Source organism: Sinocyclocheilus grahami, unplaced genomic scaffold (assembly GCF_001515645.1).
Source record: "Sinocyclocheilus grahami isolate Dianchi unplaced genomic scaffold, SAMN03320097.WGS_v1.1 scaffold2462.1, whole genome shotgun sequence".
Lineage (NCBI taxonomy): Eukaryota > Metazoa > Chordata > Actinopteri > Cypriniformes > Cyprinidae > Sinocyclocheilus > Sinocyclocheilus grahami.
Window position 1 is genome coordinate 25,083 of NW_015507641.1, and position 6,607 is coordinate 31,689.

At 36.3% G+C, this 6,607-nt stretch overlaps 1 long non-coding RNA gene across 1 annotated transcript; it reads left to right on the forward strand.

Moving 5' to 3' along the window:
- The first annotated feature begins 2,814 nt into the window (after window positions 1-2,814).
- Window positions 2,815-3,854, forward strand: LOC107575097 (uncharacterized). Its single transcript, XR_001607804.1, has 3 exons — window positions 2,815-2,882; window positions 3,188-3,247; window positions 3,357-3,854. It is a non-coding gene; the product is annotated as an uncharacterized lncRNA (long non-coding RNA).
- The last annotated feature ends 2,753 nt before the right edge of the window (window positions 3,855-6,607 follow it).

The following is a 6,607-nucleotide window of genomic DNA, read 5'->3' on the forward strand; positions in this document are numbered from 1 at the left end:
AGTTTGTTAGATCCGATTTATCTAATTTGTTTGTCTAAAGAAGTGCCAGCAGATGTATGAAAGTACACAAGACACACCTTAATTTAAAAGCGCAGACTTTAATGTACAGTAAATCAGAGGCAGAATACCGTATAACTCCAGGCTGGCACAGTAAAATTGACGAACGGCTAAACGGATGCAGAGCACCGTAACTTAATTTGAGCGTTCTAAAACAAAGTCAAAGAGCGGTAACTGATGATACTGTGTTCTGCCTTGGTATCTCCTGGGCTTTTCTCCAAGATACTTATACACATGATAAAGGAGGTCATATATGTCCCAAAATTATCAATAACTCATTTCGACCAAAAACGAAGTTACGGTGTTTTGTCTTTGCACGGCAGCACTGCTGTCACCATAGATGGGCGTGGTTTCAGCAGCTTCACCCACGTCCTGCCTTTTTTGCCCATTTTCGATTATCCGGGAGTGACGCGCTGCCAAAATGGCGGCGGTCGGCTCCGCCCACTTTAGGCTTAAAAATGCTCTTCTGAAGCCTACGAGTGACGTCACGGACACTACGTCCATGTTTTTTTTTTACAGTCTATGTACAAAACGCATCCAAAATGAGACCAAACGGCTAGCGCGCAGTGTTTTCACCGCTTGCCGTGTCCTGTCTAAAAGGGGCTTTATGGGATTGATTGCATTTCGTTGCTCATCTGAAGCGCGTGCGCGCTGGAGTGGCTCGTCAAAGTAAAGTGCAAACATATTTTAAATCACCATATCGCATTTAGTTTTGAGTAGTATAAAGTTTCAAAGCATTTTAGACTGTTTCTTCTTATTGTGCACGTTCATAGAGGGAGAGAAGGGACATACAGTAGTGTGCACCGGTGGCTCGTCTGTACAAAAGATACAACAATTTAATGCACTGAAAACACAGATGGACAAAAATAAAGTTTACAGAGTTTCAATGACGATTACAAAGAACAGGTTTCCTCAAATCCAGCACTGGAGGGTCATCATTATCCTGCATAAAACTCAACTGCCTGTAGCTTTCTAGTAACTCTGAAATCCTTGATTAGCTTGTTGTTTGTAAACTATTGGCATGTTTAACAAGATTACATCTTTAATATGAACATGAATATGAATGAATACATTTTATGCATATAAGTCGCATATTTTTGGTTTTTGTTCTAAAGATTTATTTTATTTTCATTATTAAGAAGTTTGCACAAGAGTAAACTGTAAACATTCAACTTTGCTAAAATTAAATGTCTTGCATTGGTCTACACTGGAAGTGTTCCATTAACTCTGCTAAACTATAATTACTAAAACTGAAACTAAAATATATAAAAACTAAATAGAAATGTGTTCACAAAATAAAAACTTAACTAAAACTAACAAAACCATTAATGAAACTAACTAAAACTAAACAGAAATTATAGGAAATGTGAAAACAATATTAAAATAAAAACTAATTAAAAAAATCTAAACTATAATATCCTGATCAGTCCTGTGTCATGCCAACAGTAAAGCATCTTGAGACCATTCATGTGTGGGGTTGCTTCTCAGCCAAGGGAGTGGGCTCACTCACAATTTTGCCTAACAACACAGCCATGAATGTTCTTAGGCATCTGTGGTACAAAAACATCCTCAGAGAGCAACTTCTCCCAACCATCTAAGAACAGTTTGGTGATAAACAATGCCTTTTCCAGCATGATGGAGCACCTTGCCATAAGGCAAACGTGATAACTAAGTGGCTCGGGGAACAAAACATCAAAATTTTGGGTCCATGGCCAGGAAACTCCCCATTGAGAACTTGTGGTCAATCCTCAAGAGGAGGGTGGACAAACAAAAACCCACAGATTCTGACTAACTCCAAGCATTGATTATGCAAGAATGGGCAGCCATCAGTCAGGATATAGCCAAGAAGTTGATTGACAGCATGCCAGGGTGAATTGCAGAGGTCTTGAAAAGAAGGGTCAACACTGCAAATACTGAGTCTTTGCATAAACTTATTGTAATTGTCAATAAAAGCCTTTGACGCTTATGAAATTCTTGTAATTATACTTCAGTATACCATAGTAACATCTGACAAAAATATCTAAAAACACTGTAGCAGCAGACTTTGTGAAAATTAATATTTGTGTCATTCTCAAAACTTTTGGCCATGGCTGTACTCAACCGCAGATGAGCACGGATGGACGAGTTCGGCACATACACAGTACCACCTAGTGGACTCTGCAGACTGTCTGCACGGACACCAAAATTGGGGTGCACGCGGACGTTGTGTATGGATGTCCACAGACACTTCTGATGATGAAAATTGCATTATGCGAAACACGGACCGCTGAAGTATACTTTGGAAATTAAATATATCTTTGATATATTTGAGCCAAACTGGCAATTTTATCCTTTAGCTTCATGATGGTAGACATTTTCTTTTGTTCGCGTTGCGATTTAGATTGTGTTTGAGCCTTAGTCAGTGCCCCTGCAAGCTCATAGAGTGTTATTCAGCGTTGTTGGTAATATGACTTATTTGGTTTCGTTTGAGTTTTTTTTTTCTTTTTCTCACCACTTCCTTTATAACTTTCTGTTTGGCTTCATGGAAATTCTGTGGTACGTACTGATTTAATTTTATTGCCAAGTGTACAGCATAATATATGCCTGTAAAGTTTTTTTTTGTAAATTTTACACGTAGCAATATAAACAAAATATTTACAGGCATTTTCTTTGGTAGTCTGCAATACATGCTTAGGAAATCGCAAATCTGGAAGGCACAGTTGCAGAGATGCAGGCTGACATTGCTGCATTGCAACATTGCTTCTCAGAAAGACCTGCAGGACAGCCTGGTATCTGCTAAACATGACCTACTCCGTGTCCAGGAGTAACTTTCCCTTGCTGAGAAGGTACACTGATTCAGCACTGTAGCACTTATCAGACACTAATCTGAATGTCTGACCTGACTGTTCACACTGAGATCACATTGCAAAAAATGGATACATATTCAGTTTAGTTCCACATATGAAGGTTAACTTTAACTTGAAAATACTATTGGATTCATTATTTCAAATAATTTATTTACATAATAAATAAATTATTATTAATAACAGTAATTATTATTGTTCATATTTATTGTTTATAAATGTATCTGTTTATAAACAAATAGGTTAATGTGTTTGATGAATCATATCATGTTTATTTATCCATTAAGGAACTGGAGAAGAAATTTCAGCAGACGGCTGCTTACCGGAACATGAAAGAGATTACAAAGGTACAGTATAACTTTGTATGTTATGACCATCACTGAAATGTTGTGAGAATCTACCATTGGTTTCAATTAAATATATTTATGAATTTGTTGCATTATATTCCCTCCTCAGGTATGAATCAGATGAGTGAATGTTTAACCCACAAGGACACACATGAAGAGGTCAGCAGATTATCACTACTGGATCTGATGTATCAGCTACACCTTGTACGGCTTAGATTGGAAATATTATTTGGACACGACACTACAATTACTTATTCATCACCTATCTGTATTTTTCAATGTTTACGGCTGGTTACCTGAGAGGAGGTTTTTGCAAGTACCCTCATATTTTTTGTGGGTTCACTTTGCTTAAGAGGAAACATGTTGCCCATAGCTTTGCTCCCTTCTTTCCTGGAAGAATACAGCTCAACACTGTTGTCAAATTCTTGTTTCTGGGTACAAAATACATTGTTTCAAAGAACTACATATCTGTGCATTATAATAATTATTATTTCTTTCTGTTTTATGTTTGTATGCATACATTAATCTCATCTTCTAGGAGCTTTAGCTGTTGCCACAAGTATATAACCTATACAAAAATTGTGTATATCATTTTATAATTAAGGACAGCCCTAGAGAGAGAGAGAGAAGTGATGTGTGGCCAAGTATGGTGACCCATACTCGGAATTTGTGCTCTGCATTTAACCCATACAAGTGCACACACAATAGTGAACACACACACCGTGAAACACACCTGGAGCAGTGGGCAGCCATATTGCTGCAGCGCCCGGGGAGCAGTTGGGGGTTCGGTGCCTTGCTCGGTGCCGTCGTAGTATTGAGGGTGGAAGAGAGCGATGGTTATTCACTCACCCCACCAACAATTCCTGCCGGACCTGAGACTCGAACTCACAATCTTCTGGTTACAAGTCCGACTCTCTAACCATTAGGTCACGACTGTGTAATGCATTATATACACAGGCATCAAAAAAGTTTTTTTTTAATTTAAAAAATGTTTGTAGTGAAAGGAATAGTTAACCCTAAAATGAAAATGTACTCACCCTCAAGATGTAGGATACATTTTGCATTACATCACTTGCTCAGCAATTTCTCCTTTGCAGTAAATGGGTGTCGTCAGAATAATAGCTCAAACAGCTGATAAAAACATCACAATAATCCACATGTAATCCAAATGACTCCGGTCGATCAATTAATGTCTTGTGGAGTAAAAAGCATGTTTATAAGAAACAAATCCATCAAGGGATTTTACCTTTAAACCATTGCTTCTGGCCAAAAACGAGTGCATAACCCATAAAAATGCTTCCTCCAGTTAAAAAGTCCATAACCTTTTATACTCTCATATCAAAGTCATTCAACATGTTTGTTTATAACTGTTTTAGCCTGTCTTCATTTGTAAACAGTGCTTGATCTGTGTATATTTCTCATGATTCAAACGAGATGACTTTTTCACCGGGGAAACCAATATTATGGACAGTTATGGACTCGTTTGAATTTAAAAGGAATTAATGATGGAATTGTTTCTTACAAACACACAGCTTCATAAGACGTTATCTGTTGAATTGGAGTCAGATTACTTGTTTACATTTCAAAATGTCTCACTTTCAACATTTGATATGTTATCTATATTCTATTGTGAATAAAATATAAGTTTATGAGATTTGTAAATTATTCCATTCCTTTTTTACTCACAATTTGTACAGTGTCCCAACTTTTTTGGAATTGGGTTTGTAGATACCGAATGACTGTACTTTTGTTAAAAATATAGTTTATTGCCATTTTGACTGGCATTACAATGGGGCTCCAGTCCACATACTTTGTGTTGACCTTTACTCGTCATATTACATTGAATCTTTTGAAATATTTTATGAACAGATGTCTTTACATCAGTGGAGACCCCCGTGGTTTAAAATGTTTCCTATATAGCACATTCATTGTATATTTATTTGCTATCCACAGTATATTTTTGTAAGGCCTATGTCCTTGTCCCTTCAATCAGAAAGCATCACTGGAACAGCAGTGTAGGGGGTGATATGACTCGGTGGTTGGGGTCTTTTATCATGTGAATATTCTAGCAATGTAAAATTAGTGTGAAATGTAATTGTTCACATGAGCTCATAAAGTCTGTTCTAGCTCATAGATCTATCTAATGTCTTATGTTGGCATCATTTGCTTGCACAGGCATAGTCTCTAAAAATGAAAGAGGAAATTCATTGTGAGGTGAGAGAATGTTCACATTGTTTTGATCATGCAATATTAAGGACGAAAAATATTTAGTTACTTCTTGATGTGACCAACACTTTAAATCTGCCTGTTTATATAATTATGCATGTGTTCATTTGGCTTAAAGAAACAAAACTCTGTGAAAGCATGATGTCTGTTATGTTTCAGAATTTTTTTCTATTGTATTGTGAAGGGTAATTCTATAGTACGGTGATCCTGACTATGCTGCAGCATAGGTGGGAGGGGTTTTTCATCAAAGTTCCCCAAAGTTTGTCTGTGGTTGATTTTGAGTGTGGCATTCTTATTATAGCTTGCACAGTATGATATAGCACCAGCCTTAAAATATTTTTTGGTATGGTTAAAAAGAGTAGCCAGTGGTACACTGCAAAAACAGATGTCAAAAAAACAACACACATGGTTGTGTTGACAGCATTCTGATGTGTAATTTTAAAAAAAAAAAGCCTTTGGACAGATTGACACAATAAATGTGTTATCTCCTGGGCCGGCAGTTTGTGTTTATGGAAATAAATACAATAGGGTTAATTCGGGTAATCTGAGAAATTTTTTGCAATTTTGACCTGTGATTTATTTCGATATAAATTTTGAATGCAATTCGAAGATGTTTTCTAACCACACTAGAAGAAAGAATGTTGATATTATACCCAGAGGAGACATGCCACACCTATTAAGTGTTTTTTGTGCCAAAAAAAAAAATCTGCCTGAATTTGATAATCTGGGACAGGTCACTTTGTAATCTGGGACATATGTATTAGGTCTAAAAAAGCTTTACTTTATGCATGCCAAACACAATATCACCAATTTTTAAAAAGCTTTATGAAAAAAGACAAGTACAGAAATCTCAATAAGGAAATGTATATTTCAATATCAGGAAAAATTATTTATTTCTGTACACAGGAAGAACAATATACTGTGTTCATTCATTTTAATTAATTTAAAACTATTAAAATTGTTTAACATTGTATTAACATTTTAAAGAATCAACTAAAATGTAAGCAGCAGCAAGCAACAATTTGATTAATGGATTATTCAGTCAGTTATTCAAGTTCTCCATTCTATTAAAATTGGGGCTACTCGGGGAACAAACACTCCATGTATGTGTGTGTGTGTGTGTGTGTGTGTGTG